The 15875-nt window shown below is 43.7% G+C and overlaps 1 non-coding gene across 1 annotated transcript; it reads left to right on the top strand.

The window, feature by feature from the left end:
• The first annotated feature begins 11148 nt into the window (after nt 1-11148).
• On the top strand, nt 11149-11255 carry LOC120252058. The gene has a single exon (XR_005533610.1). It is a non-coding gene; the product is annotated as a small nucleolar RNA R71 (small nucleolar RNA).
• Nucleotides 11256-15875: the final 4620 nt, after the last annotated feature.

The following is a 15875-nucleotide window of genomic DNA, read 5'->3' as shown; positions in this document are numbered from 1 at the left end:
TAACTGAGAATACTCCTTAGTGTCTGTAAATGCCTCCTTGTATAAGCTGAGCCAAACTAAAAACTGAGTGATGCTCATACTATAGTGATGTCCAAGTGCTCTAAACTGAACTACGTTGAGGTCGTCGAATCTGACACGTCCGTATATGCGTGTAAACCGCAAGTGCACGGGTGTCAAAGTAATAATCCCAGATGAGTGGGTATCGTATCCACAGAGAGTAGAGAATAAAGACACTTGAGTTGTTTCTTAACTAATGTGGAAGATGAATAGTGATAAGTGTGACAAAATATGAAATAACGAAAAATAAAAACAACAAGATAGAAGGCACAAGTAAAGGAGAAGGTAAGGCAATCGATAAAGATGGGGTACCCGGATATTGATCCGCCTAGGACAATCGTTTCAAGTGCAAGAACCCTCTATTATACTTCCTAATTGATGCAATAATGAGTCATGGAAATCCTTAATTACATGATCCCAAATCTAAGGTCAACCATGCCTAACTCTATACATGTCCTAAAGAAAAGATTGAATAACCTCTCAACCTCGCACTCGTATAGAATTGCAATGAGCTCTAGGTATTCCAAGTGATAAACCCTATTCCTATGTATAGACCTAATCCTTTGGTCCAGGTGAAAGATTCCTAGCCACAATTAAGCCCTAGATGCTAAAATCACTTCAACGCTTCACTCCGTTGCACTCGCAACTAAGCCCCAGAGGAAGGTCATCCCTTAGCCCATTCACTCTACTATGGCTGCAAAGAACTCTTGGAATGTAGTGGTAGGATAGATCACACCGGAGGGGAAAGGGGATGCTCCGCTACCTCTCGACTCACCCTCTCAACCCTCTCCAATCTAGCTTTGTCTAACTTTTATAGCGTGTCACTCACTCACAAGAGTTGCCAAGAAGAACTCTCAACCCTAGTGTCACTCTAGGGGAGCATTCATACAATCAAGTTTCCAAGATTGGAACTCACAATAAACATTAATTAATTGAAAGCATAATAAAGAGGTTCAATAAAATGAATACATCCTAGGGTTCACAAATACCCAAGTATCCACTAGAGGTTTAGCTCTCCATGGAGCTAGATACAATCAATGAAATCGAATGTAAAAACAAAGCATCCATAGAAAACCCCCTCGTTAGTCATGGTGATGGTCTTGTGGAGAGTCCTCTACTCTACTCATCGCAAGGGTCCTTTTGTCCGGCCTAGGATACACCTCGCCGGATCGGTGCCAATGAAAAGCTCTCCCACTAACCTTCTTCGAAATGGCGTGCGATGTTGGAGCCATAGAACCTCTCCAAAGCCCTAGCCAATACCTCTCAAAACCCTAGCCGCCACCCTATCTCAAGTTGGTGAAAAGATGGAGAAAAGAATGCTAAAATCGGGGCTGAAATCGGCTTTTAGAGGGTTGGAATCGGGAATCCACATGCCCGTGTGAGCGCCCCTGTGGATTTTTTAGACGGCCGTATGGAATTTCCACACGCCCATGGGTTTTTGTTTTCCTATTTTCTCAGCCGACTGTGAACATTGCTAGTATAGTATTCTTGCTACAATTCCTACTACAGTACCATCCTGAAATACTCCTGAATCCATGCTTTCATCGAGGTAAGGCAAATGGGCACACGTTTACGTCGTGGATCGCTTTGCTTCTTCAATAATGGACATGTTGGTGGAGATCTTGTTCTATATTCACAAGTTGGACTGCTTGAATGTGATTGCCCTTCTGCCCCTCCAAATAGTTGTGCTAACTCGAATACGAGGAGGTTGGCACACATTCCCGCATCTCGAACCCGACCTATGTCTTCGCGTTTGAACCTTAGCAAGTGACAAGGTCCCCTTGTGTATATCCCGCATAGTGCACGTGTTTGTCGAAGTAATAACCTCGGATGAGCGGGTATCAAATCCACAGGGAGTAGGGAATAAAAACACTTAATCCGCTTCTTAGGTATGTGAAAGATCAGTAGTGATAAGTGTGACAATGATTCAATTCTCAAAAGTAAAAACAACGAGTAAGAAAGCACGAGTAAAGGAGGAGGTAAGGCAATCGATAAAGATGGGGTACTCGGATAATGCTCCACCTAGGACAATCATTTCAAGTGCAAGAACCCTCTATTATGCTTCCTAATCGATGCAATGGTGAGTCGTGGAAATCCTTAAATACATAGTCCCAACTTAAGGTCAACTATGCCTAACTCTATACATGTCACGAATGAGAGATTAGATAACCTCTCAACCTTGCATTCGAATAGAGTTGCAATGAGCTCTAGGGATTCCAAGTGATAAATCTCTTCCTAATTATAGACCTAACCCTTTGGTCCAGGTGGAAGGTCCCTAACCACAATTAAGCCCTAGATACTAAGATCACCTCAACGCTTCACTCCGTTGCACGAGCAACTAAGCCCCAGCGGAGGGTCATCCCTTAGACCATTCACTCTATTATGGTCGCAAAGAACTCAAGGAACGGAGCTAGAATCTATCATGTTGGAGGGGAAAGGGGACGCTCCTGTACCTCTCGACTCACCCTCTCAACCCTCTCCAACATAGCTTTGTCTAACGCTCGTGGTGTGTCACTCACTCACAAGGTTACCAACAAGAACTCTCAACCCTAGTGTCACTCTAGGGGAAATGTTTATACAATCAAGCATTCAAGGTTGGAACTCACAACAAACATCGATTAATTGAAAGCATAATAAAGAGATTCAATGAAACAAATACATCCTAGGGTTCACAAATACCCAAGTACCCACTAGGTGTTTAGCTCTCCATGGAGCTAAGTACAGTCAAAGAAATAGAATGTAAAAGCAATGAATCCATAGAAAAACCCCCTCGATAGTCATGTCGATGGTCTTGTGGAAATTCCTCTACTCGTCGTCCAAGGATTCCCTCGTCCGGTATAGGATACGCCTCGACAGAAGCTCAACTACCAACCTTCTTCCTAAGGAATGACGATGTCGGAGCTGTAGAACCTCTCCAAAACCTTAGACAATACCTCTCAAAACGCTAGCCGAAACCCTCTCTCAAGTTGGGGAAAAGATGGAGAAAAGAATGCTGAAATCGGGGCTGAATCGGCTTTAAATAGGGCTGGAATCGGGCGACTACACGGGCGTAGATGCTTCACGCGCCCGTGGAGAATTTCCACACGGGCGTGGATAATTTCCACACGCCCGAGTGGATTCTCTGAATTCCTGTTTTCTAGGCCGACTGTAAACAGTGCTGCTACAGTACTTTCATAAACATAAAATACTTCCCGAGTCCATACTTTCATCGAGGTGACGCAAACGTGCACATGTTCACGTCGTAGATCGCTTTGCTTCTTTAATGATGGACAAGTTGGTGGAAATCTTGTTATATGTGCATAAGTCGGAATGCTTGAGTTTGACTGCCCTTGTGCCCCTCCAAATGGTTGTGCTAACTCAAATACGAGGAGGTTGGCACACACTTTAGCATCTCACACCCGACCTATGTCTTCGCGTTTGAACCTTAGCAAGATTTCCTCCAAAATCGGTGCATTATGATCCACATTGGCTTCTTTCCTTCATACTCGGCCTCACAACCCTACCTGCATAAAAACACACATATTAGTGTAAAAACCCAAGAAAAGTAATGCTCAACATAAGGAAAGAATGCTTTGCATTCATATCACACAAGCACTTATCAAACTCCCCCACACTTAAGATTTTGCTTATCCTCAAGCAAAAATTAAACATTCTGTGCATAGATGAAGGAAATATTGGAAATGCTTGGTCTTAGGTTCACCAAAGTATACAGAGAGAGCATTCTATAAGTAAGGGAAATTTCAACATTAAATACAAAAAATCAAAGGTCTAGCTAAAAACTTAAATCAAAAAGGATAACAAACCCAAAATCGTGTATGTGTGTGAACTCACTCAAAACAACCCAAGGTATACTCCTCAAAGTTCTACGCACAAGGGACTTATTTATCTACAAAAGTGACAACAATTGCAAAGATGGTACTAGCTTCACACATCCTCTAAGGTAGCCCTCTCCAAAGCGGCCGCTAAGGTGGCTTTCACACTTTCGAGGTGGTAGCTCTTTCTACCGGAGTGGTAGCTTTCACTCATCCTATGAGATAGCTCTTTCTCTCATTAGGGCATAGCTAGTATCCCGACTTATGAGAGTAGCTTCATACTACATAGGTGGTAGCTCTTTCCACCCAAAACAAACAAGAAAAACTATTTTTGTTCCTTCTTTTTCATCATTCATTTTTCAGAAATTTAACACAAGAAACAACCATAACTAGTCCCTTTAACATCAAACATGAGTTTCCAATAGAGTTTAAAGAGTGAGCGAGTACTCGAGTGTAAATCGGGTAAAAAAATTTCTAGAAATTCAAGCAAGAACTAGAGCATGAAAACATTCAATGTTAAAAAAATTCTCCTAAACTCAAGAATACGATCATTGCAACTAAGGTGAACCGCCATTGGCTATGTGAGCATGTATAACAATCAAAACTAATATAAAAGATATGTGCACTATGAAACTCCCCCCCACACTTAAGTTGTACATTGTCCCCAATGTACACATGCAAGCTCACTCATAATGTATATCAATGAAGAATATATGTGGGAGAAATGATGAAAACAATACTCCCCTAACTCCTAGTGTCGCGTTTGATGGAGCTAAGTCCTTGGGAGTACTGTTCCGACGGGTTGTGAAGCTCACACGGCCAAGTGTCGAGACAACTTGGCTGTGCCCATGACAGAGTCTCAATTCCCATGATGACAAGACTGACACGCATCCGAATATGCGTGTAAACCGCAAGTGCATGGGTGTCGAAGTAATAATTACCCCGGTGAGTGGGTAGTCGAATCCACAGGCAACAGGGCTACTAGTACTAACTTCTTCTCTGCTTTCTAACCTAATGATAAATGGAAAAGTGTGGTGATCTAATGTGCGAAGAAATGAATACCGGAGACGAATATGCAAGGGTTAAATGGATGGAGATCTCAATCAGTAAAAGTGGGGTATTCGGGCAATGCTCCCCCTAGGATTCAGGTATTAGGTACCGAATAAGCAAAGTGTTTCTATGATGAGTAAGTTAAGTCGTGAAAATCCAAATATAATCAGATCCGGCCTCCCGATCACCGATACTAGTCCCCTATGACGTCCCGGTGGAGAAATCGCTCAATCTCAACAACTCACACCACATATGACTGCAAAGTACTCTAGGGATTCCAAGAGGTGTATCCGATTCCTAAAGATTGATCTAACCCTAATTCCCGGTGAAGGATCCTAACCCCCTACAAGGTCCAGTTGAAGAAATCTCTCAATCTCACGCCTCACACCAAATATGGTTGCATAGAGCTTAGGGAACAGAGATAGAATACACTCAATCGGAAGGGAGAGGGGACACTCTACTATCTCATGACTCACCCTCTCAACCCTCTTTAACCTTGAAGTTCTAACTCTAATGGAGACCTCTCTCACATCAAAGTAACAAATCATGCAAATCCAATCAACCACAAGGATTAATTAAACAAGCAAGCAATGAGAATACAAGATTAAAACTTAATCAAACTCGGATTAAATAGAAACACTAAGCAAATCCACAAAAGATGAGAATCCTAGGGTTCACAAGCCCAAATACCCTCTAGGGTTTTAGCTCTCCATGGAGCAACATAGAAAACACACCATCAATGAATGAAAGTACATTAAAATCATAGAAATAAACCCCCTTATATATGAACTGATGGCCTTGATGTAGAGCTTCGACGTCTTGAAGGACCCACTCCGAAGCTAGGTTCACCGGTGGCTTCCTTGATGCTATGACGGAGGAAGAATCGATCAAAGTTGGTGACAAAGAACCTCCAAAGCCGCAAAGACATCCTCTCCAAACCCTAACCGTCTCACCCCTCAAGAGACGCACAAAAGATGAGAAAGAATAGGGCAAAATGGCTATTTATAGGCTTCAGATCGCGTCTGTCACGTGCACCCACGTGCCCGTGTGGATTTTCCATGGGCCCGCGTGGGCTGCAAAAATTTCCGCGCGGGCTCGTGAACAGCAATTTTGCTATAGGACTGTTACAGTAAAAATGCTACAGTAGAGTTGCTACAGTACTTTTCACAAAACGCGGTCAAAACACTCTTCTCTTGAGGCCACATGTCCGGGCACACGTCCATGTGGTAGGCTATAAAACTTTTCTTCATCGACGTATCTTTGAGAGGTCTTGCAATCTTCACAAAAAGAAGGAATATGAAGATGTGGCTGCCTTTGTACCCTTCCAACTAGTGAATTGACTTGAATCTTCTTGGAAGTTGGCACACATCTCCACGTTCATGAACTCCTCTCGTGTCTTGGTCCTTGAATTGAACAAGAACTCTCAACATTATGTCTTTATAGCCCATCTTTGCTTCCTTTTTACTCTTCAAGGTATTCACAACCTATATGCATAAAAGAACACCAAATACACAATATAAGACATAAACCATAGTAAAAATGATGCTCAATGCATGTAAAACATATATAAAAATATGTCTACTCGAGCACTTATCAAAGACCATCTGCACGCATACACGAGGGGGTTCAATGAAGCTCAATAAAACAAAAATAACTCGAGTATATATTAAAGATAGACAATGAATACAACTCGAGATGCAAAATGAAAATAAACTCAGAAGGAGAATCCTTTCTGAGTGAACAAGTCAAAAATAAAATGCAAAATAAAGAAAATACAAAAAAATAAAGTCAAATGTCGGTGTCACGCTCTGCCGGCTCCTCTGCTACTGATGGTAGTGGGGAAACATAAGGTGGATCCACCAGTGCTGGAATAAGAGATGGGGGTGTAGGAGATGCTGGGGAGTCTGGATCTCAATAGATCTCGTAGGAAGTCGAAACGGGCCATAAGATCTATATACTAAGCTGACTGTATCGCGCGGAGCTCCGCTATCTCGGTCCAAATCTCTCTCACATCACTCTCAAGCCTCTCAATACGATCATAAGCTTGAGGCACCTGTGCTGCACGGGATCTGGGAAGCTGCCCGGAATCCTCCACTGTATCCACTCCGCTCCCATCGGTCTCTGGGGTAGCTGAAGTAATAATATAGATCCCTGGCCCACATCTCCTTACCAACCCCATCATCCTGATCGTCTCAAACGCAAGAGGTGTAGGCACAACTGTCCTCTCAACACTTCGTAAAGCATCTACCAAACCCATCCCCAAGATGAGTCTGGTAATGTAAGGGCCAGCAAATAATAATCCCACTCTCGCAGAATGACCCTGGTACCTGAGAACATCCGCCACTATGCACCCCAAGTGAATTGGCACATTGCGGGCGATGGAGTACAAAAAGAATAAGTCCTGCCTGGTCAGAGCAGCTGTGTTATTGCCTCGACCTGACACAGACCTGCTGAGGACCTCATGCAAATACCTATAGCTCAATCGGGATAGGCTGGTGGACTTCGACATTCCCAGTTCAATCTGCCCATGTCCACATAGGACCCTATACACATAGTCTGGAGTCACTGATACTGGAAAATCCACAGGTAAACGTCCATACTCCTCTGTACTGGTATATGCGACATCGAATAGGCCCATTCGAATCAAAAACTCAGTGACACTCACGGAAAATGGATGTCTGAATGCTCGAAACTATATAACATCCATAGTGTCAATTCTCCCATACCTCAACTCAAAAGACGCTAAAACCTCGAGCGTCAATGCGTGGTAAGCCGGCTCACGAATCGTCAATAACCTCCTCCAGCTCTTACTACTAACATATCATCGATCTCATCAGCTAGCTCATCATCCCGCTGAATATCTCTCAGCACTTGTAAATCCACAAAACAAGTCTGACCAAAATGAAGTGCTGAAAGTCTCTCAAATCGAGCTTGATGCTCGGGATTTGAGAATTCCATGTGTATTGGCTCTGGTGAGGTGACTCTGAGACGCTTTACTTCATTCTTCTTCACGCGAGGTGCTATACCTGTAGTACAAAAAGAGGAAAATGATCAAAGAAGCTCAAAAGTAGTATACAGTAGAATTCCACACGGGCTTGTGGAAATTACCCACGCCCATGTGGGTCTACAGGGCGTGAAAAACCCGCACGGGTGCACAACAATTCTCAAGAATTTAACTTAAAACCGCATCTGGACGCTTTATAAACATGCACCATGCATTGTAAAAAATGAAAATTCGCACGTACAGATATTTGATCTGTGAAAAACAAGAGTTGGAGAGGAAAAGATGATAAAAAGGTTACCGATGAAATAAATGCGGAAACTCTGAAAATCGGCACGATATGCGAAGAAAAATCCTCTAAAACGATGATGAGAGGTCGGTAATATGATCAAAGATGGGTTTCAGGCGGTTGAAGATGAAAAAGAAGAGAGCATGCAAGGATTTTTATAGGAAGACTCGCGACTCTTGGAATTCTGCACAATTACACGAGCATGCGGAAATTGCGCACGCCCGTGCACCTCATCTAGAGAGCTCCGCATGGGCAGATGCATGCCCCTGTGCGCTCTCGGCAGAAACTCGCACTGTCTATGAACGCTCTCGCACGGGCGTGCAGAAAATACCCACGCCCGTGAGCCTGACCCACACGGGCAGCCGCACACCCCTGTGGCTTCTCTGGACATCCAAGAAAGATCGATAAGTGTTCCACACGCCAGTGCAGAAATTCCACACGGGAGTGTACATTCACATGCCCAACTCACAAGGGCACCCACACGCCCCTGTGTCTTCTCGGGATGAAGAGGGCTCCTCTGCAGAGTTTCACACGGGCGTGTGGAAATTACCTACGCCCATGCACATGTCACAAGGTTGCCCACAGGGGCGAGTTCACACCCCTGTGTGCTCTCGGGATAATCGGCCAAACTATGCAGGACTTCACACGCCCGTGCTGAAATTACCCACGGACGTGCGATATTCGTATGGTCATTCACAAGGGCAGCTGCACGCCCCTGTGCCTTCTCTGGATGAGCTCGCGATACAAATCCACGGGCGTGCGGAAATTCCACACGCCCGTGCGTCTTCACTGGATGCCTTAGAAAAACCTGCAGGCTCTGAAGAAAGTTTCTGAACATGTTTACACACTCAGAGCCTGCCCTAGTATGCAAGTTTTACCAGCGAAAAACATGGAATAAAGCTCAAACGACATAACTTCGCCAATTCCACATGAAAACACACGATGAATATTCAAAGCCCACAAGAAAATCTCAGCACAAGCATCTAAAAATCAAGACACCAACACTTAACAAATTATTCATGAAAACAAACTAAACTAGAAGATAAGAAAAATGATAAAGCACTTGGGTTGCCTCCCAAGAAGCGCTTGTTTAACGTCACTAAGCTTGACGTATCTTGTCTTACCTCACGGGGGTTTATAGATGAAGGTTGCCCTCTTACCCATGACTTGAAAGCATGGTGTGCAAAGTGTCTTGAGGATAGAGAGTGAATTATCGGGCTTCGGACCACCTAGCGATGGTTCATCCAACTCCTTCGGTTTACAGACGTCTCCAACAGCCTTGGAGTATTTCCGGTGGTGTCTCCTAGACCTCTTCATTTTCCGGAGCACCTTCTTCAAGATTCCCGGGGTAGATGGTACTTCTTCTGTCGAACCAACCATCATTACTTCTTCATAATCCTCATCTTGGTCGAACAAACCCTCCTATGGGTCCGGATTGAACATTTCCTGCATGTTTTCATCAACAATCTCATTAGTAGTGTCTAGAAAGTATAAAGTATCATCAAAATCAAGAGAATGCCGCATGGCTTCAGCAAGGCGGTATGTGAGCTTGTCATCTCCAACTCTCAAAGTTAGCTCTCCGCCGTCCATGTCAATCAATGCCTTGGAAGTCCGCAAGAACGGTCTCCCAAGTATCAAAGGTACATCCACATCCTCATCGACGTCTAGCACTACAAAGTCAACCGGAAAAATGTACTTGTCAACCTTGACAAGCACGTCTTCAATGATGCCTCTCAGATGTCGCACTATTCGGTCTGCTAGTTGCAAAGTCATCCGAGTAGGCCTAGGCTCGCCCAAGCCTAGCTTTTGAAAGAAGGTGTATGGCATAACGTTGATACTGGCCCTTGAGTCCGCCAATGCCATTTCCTCACCTAGATTGCCAATATTACATGGAATGATGAAGCTTCCCGGGTCTTTCTTCTTGTTCGGCATGTCCTTTTGCAATATCGCCGAGCATGAAGCATCTAAAATCACTGAAGCACTTTCCTCCAACTTCCTCTTGTTAGTCAACAAGTCTTTGAAGAACTTCGCATACATAGGCATTTGGGCCAATGCCTCAACAAAACGGATATTGATGTGGAGTTGCTTGAACAAACTCAGGAACTTCTTGTACTGTTCATCCCCTTGGTCATTTTTCAATCTAGAAGGATAAGGGATTCTTGGCTTGAAAGATGGGGGTGCCACCTATTTCTCTTTGCTTGTTCCCTCTTCTACCTCTATAACCTCGGTTGTGTATTCTTTTGGCTTCTCACTCGAAAGCCTACCTTCAACCTCACGACCACTCCTCAAAGTGATCGACTTCACATGCTCTCTAGTGTAGCCTTGACTGATTTAAACCTTGTATTTGCAGATTCCACAAATCTAGTCAAGTGCTTCTCTAAGTCATTCATTCGGGTTTCCAAACCTGAGACTCTGTTTTCCACCTGAAGGGCTTGTTGTTGTTGGAAACCCGGTGGCCTCATGGCCTTTTGTGGACCCTGATTATTCCGTGAGAAATTGGGATGATTCTTCCAACCCGGATTGTAGGTATTGCTATATGGGTTTTCTTGAGGTCTCATGCCATTACCTACAAAATCAACGTTCTCTACTTAAGAAACATCACCGATAGAGATCGGGCAATCGGAGGGAGCATGTCCTCCACCACACCCGGTACAATTAGTCACAGCCGCCACTCTGTTTGAAGTTAGAAGATCTAATTTCTTACTCAAATTTCCCACTTGAGCCACTAATGAAGTTACCGCATCTATTTCATGGAGATCGTCCACCTTTTTCTTCTTCCTAGCATTCCATTGGTAGCTGTTTAGCCCCATTTCCTAATTAATTGACGGGCCTCATCTGGGGTCTTACTACCTAAGGTATCTCCTGTTGTCGCATCCAACAGTTGCCTTGTACTCGGATTCAAACCGTTGTAAAAGGTCTGAACAATCATCCACTACGGGAATCCGTGTTGCGGGCACTTTCTCAAGAGCTCCTTGAACCTTTCCCATGTCTCAAATAGAGACTTTAATTCCAACTGAACAAAGGATGAGATCTCATTCCTAAGCTTTGCAGATTTTCCGGGAGAAAAATAATGGGCAAGAAAAGCTTCTACCATCTCCTCCCATGTGGTGATCGGTGCTCTAGGTAATGAGTGTAGCCAGTGCTTCACTCTCCCCTTTAGGTAAAATAGGAAGGCTCTCAACTTGATGGCATCATCCATCACTCCGTTTATCTTCAGCATATCACACACCTCAAGAAAACTCTCTATATGACTGTTTGGATCCTCATCGGCCAAACCGTTGAACTGTGCAGATTGCTGCAACATGTGGATGAATGCCGGCTTCAGCTCAAAATTCTGAGCTGTAATCGGGGGACGCACGATGCTCGATTGTGTCCCCAACACTGAAGGTCTGGCATAATCAAATAATGTCCACTGTTGCTCGTTTTGTTCTGCCATGTTTTCAGATCCTTCAACTTCCAAATCAACTAAATTATACTGTTCTTGCACAGGCTCTTTCCCTTTTCTTCTAAGTATATGTTCAAGCTCAAGATCTCCTTCAATCAATATCGAGGGATTCCCTTGGGTCATAACCTGGAGTTGCACCCAAAAAGAAAGAAAAAGAAATCAGAACGATGATAGAATAAGAAGATATGAAATAGAATGTATGGTGAAATAGCTAAGAAAACAAAGTGCAAAGTATCTCTAAACGCCTACTCCCCGGTAACGGCGCCAAAAACTTGACAAGGTCCCCTTGAGTATATCCCGCAAGTGTACGGGTTTGTCGAAGTAATAATCCCGGATGAGCGGGTATCGAATCCACAGGGAGTAGGGAATAAAAACACTTAATCCGCTTCTTAGCTATGTGAAAGATCAGTAGTGATAAGTGTGACAATAATTCAATTCTCAAAAGTAAAAACAACGAGTAAGAAAGCACGAGTAAAGGAAGAGGTAAGGCAATCGATAAAGATGGGGTACTCGGATAATGCTCCGCCTAGGACAATCGTTTCAAGTGCAAGAACCCTCTATTATGCTTCCTAATCGATTCAATGGTGAGTCGTGGAAATCCTTAAATACATAGTCCCAAACTTAAGGTCAACTATGCCTAACTCTATACATGTCCCGGAGGAGAGATTAGATAACCTTTCAACCTTGCACTCGAATAGAGTTGCAATGAGCTCTAACCCTTTGGTCCAGGTGGAAGGTCCCTAACCACAATTAAGCCCTCGATACTAAGATCACCTCAACGCTTCACTCGGTTGCACGCACAACTAAGCCCCAGCGGAGGGTCATCTCTTAAACCATTCACTCTATTATGGCCGCAAAGAATTCAAGGAACAGAGGTAGAATCTATCACGTCAGAGGGGAAAGGGGACGCTACTGTACCTCTCGACTCACCCTCTCAACCCTCTCCAACCTAGCTTTGTCCAAGGATTCCCTCGTCCGGTATTGGATATGCCTCGACGGAAGCTCAACTACCAACCTTCTTCCTAAGGAATGACGATGTCGGAGCCATAGAACCTCTCCAAAACCTTAGCCAATACCTCTCAAAACCTTAGCCGAAACCCTCTCTCAAGTTGGGAAAAAGATGGAGAAAAGAATGCTGAAATTGGGGCTGAATTGGCTTTAAATAGGGCTAGAATCGGGCAACCACACGGGCCTGTGGATTTTACACACGCCCATGTGGAATTTCCACACGGGCGTGTATAATTTCCACACGCCCGTGTGGATTCTCTGAATTCCGGTTTTCTCGGCCGGCTGTGAACAGTGCTGCTACAGTCTTTCGCTGCATTGTTTCGCTACATTGCCTGGCCTAAAATACTTCCCAAGTCCATACTTTCATTGAGGTGATGCAAACGGGCACACATTCACGTCGTGGATCACTTTGCTTCTTTAATGACGGACAAGTTGGTGGAAATCTTGTTCTATGTACATAAGTCGGAATGCTTGAGTGTGACTGCCCTTGTGCCCCTCCAAATAGTTGTGCTAACTCAAATACGAGGAGGTTGGCACACACTTTAGCATCTCACACCCGACCTATGTCTTCGCGTTTGAACCTTAGCAAGATTTCCTCCAAAATCGGTGCATTATGATCCACATTGGCTTATTTCCTTCATACTCGGCCTCACAACCCTACCTGCATAAAAACACACATATTAGTGTAAAAACCCAAGAAAAGTAATGCTCAACATAAGGAAAGAATACTTCGCATTCATATCACACAAGCACTTGTCAGCAAGATTTTCTCCAAATTGGTGCATTACGACCCACATTAGCTTCTTTCTCTCATAATCGGTCTCACAACCCTACCTACATGAAAGTAACATAAATACACACATATTAGCGTTAAAACCCGAGAAAAGTAATGCTCAACACAAGGAAAGAACACTTCATATTCTTATCGCACAAGCACTTATCAAACTCTCCCACACTTAAGCTTTTGCTTGTCCTCAAGCAAAAATTAAAACATTAAAGCATAGACGAAGGAAATATTGGAAGTGCTTGGCCTTAGGTTCACCAAAACAAACAAAGAGAGCATTCTACAAGTAAGGGAAATTTCAACACTAACTACGAAAAATCAATGTTCTAGCTAAAAACTTGAATCAAAAAGATGGCAAACCCGAAATGGTATAAGTGTGTGCACTCACTCCAAAACAACCCAAAGTATACTCCTCAATGATCTAAGTACAAGGAACTTATTTATCTACAAAAAAAAATAACAACATTTTTGTTCCTTCTTTTCATTTTTTCCATTTTTTTTTTCAGAATTAACACAAGAAACAACTAAAACTAGTCCCTTTTACATCAAACATAAGTTTCCAAAAGAGTTCAAAGAGTGAGTGGTACACCAAGTGTCGATCGGGCAAAAATTCCTACAAATTCAAGCAAAAACAAGAGCATGAAAACATTCAATGTTAAAAATTCTCCTAAACTAAGGTGAACCGCCATTGGCTATGTGAGCATGTATATCAATCAAAACTAGTATAAAAGAGATGCCTGCACTATGAAACTTTCCCCCACACTTAAGTTGTACATTGTCCCCAATGTACACATGCAAGCTCATTCATAATGTAAATCAATTAAATTCAGATGTGGGAGAAGCAATCAAAACAATATTCCCCTGACTCCTAGTGTTGTATTTCATGGAGGTAAGTCCTTGGGAGTGTTGTTCTAACGGGTTGTGAAGCTCACACGGCCAAGTGCCAAAACACCTTGATCGTGCCCATGACAAAGTCTTAGTTCCCATGATGACAAGACCATCTGCACGCATACATGAGGGGTTTTAGTGAAGCTCAATAAAAACAAACATAACTCGAGTATATAAAATATAAGACAATGAATACAACTCGAGATACAAAATGAAAAAAACTTAGAAGGAAAGTCCTTTCTGATTATACAAGTCCAAAATAAAATGCGGAAGTAAAAGACGAGGAAAATAAAATAAAGTGTCGATGTCGCGCTCTGGCTCTGCTGCTGTTGCTGTTGCTGGTGATGAAGTACATGGTGGGTCATCTGATGCTGGAATAGGGATGGAGGTGCCAGAGAAGCCGAGTGGGCCTAAGGAGTCCTCGGCCGTAGGACAAATGACTAGCCGACGTCTCGCTCTAAGATCTGCTGTAATGTGTTGAAACATGCCATGAACTCTATATACTGTGCGGCCTGCACAGCCCTAATATCGGTAATCTATGCTCGGGCCTCTGGTACCTCTGTCCGTATTATCCCCACAGTGCTCTTGAGCCTCTCAAAGCAATCCTGGGCTCGAGATGGTGAAAACATGATCACGGTGGGTGGGTCCTCTGTCACCGGAGGTACCTCGGTCTTCATAGGTGCTAATCTACAAGGGTTTTGAAAGGAGTTCATTAAGTTTACTCAAGAAAATTAACACTGCAGGAATAGACACGGTCGTGTGGAAATTCCACACGCCCGTGTGGATCTACGGGGCATTAAAGGCGCACGGTCATCCTGCTAAAAACTCACAAATTCATCTCAAATTCAGTTCAAACCCACTCTAGGGGATGCATCCATCATAAAAAAGGCCAAACAAAACACATTTACTAGATTCAATCAAACATAATTAAGTATGGCAAAGAAAAGAGAAAATAATGGTTTACCAACAAGATGAAGTTGAGGAACCTTTCAAACGGCCGAGAGACTCAATTGAAACTTCTCTAATCGACGGTGGAAGATCAGGAGGGTATGAGAGAGCTTTCTCTGAGTGCTGGGAGTGTGATAATGAAAGAGGATTGAAAGGTTTATAAAGGAAATCGCAGCCTTCTTAAGTTTTGTACATCGACACCGGTGAGTGGAAATTACCCATGCCCGTGTGCCCAACCCACAGGGGTATCTCCACACCCCTGTGGCTCCTCTGTCCAACTCGAGAAATTCTTCTAAGTGTTTCACACGCCCGTGAGGAAATTCCCCAAAGGCGTGAACATTCAAAGGGTCAGTTCACAGGGGCACCCACACGCCTCTATGTATTCTCAGGATGTAAGAGAGCTCTTCTATAGAGATCCACACGGGCGTGCAGAAATTACCCACGCCCGTGTATTTGTCACAGGGTCATCCACAAAGGGCGAGTCCACGTCCCTATGTCTTCTTGGGAAAAATCTCTAAGTATCTGCAGGACGACACACACCCATGTGTAAATTACCCATGGGCGTGGACCGTCTTTCACAAGGGCGAGTCCAC

Source organism: Dioscorea cayenensis, chromosome 20, assembly GCF_009730915.1.
Source record: "Dioscorea cayenensis subsp. rotundata cultivar TDr96_F1 chromosome 20, TDr96_F1_v2_PseudoChromosome.rev07_lg8_w22 25.fasta, whole genome shotgun sequence".
NCBI classification, from domain to species: domain Eukaryota; kingdom Viridiplantae; phylum Streptophyta; class Magnoliopsida; order Dioscoreales; family Dioscoreaceae; genus Dioscorea; species Dioscorea cayenensis.
This window is presented reverse-complemented; position numbering and strand designations above follow the sequence as displayed.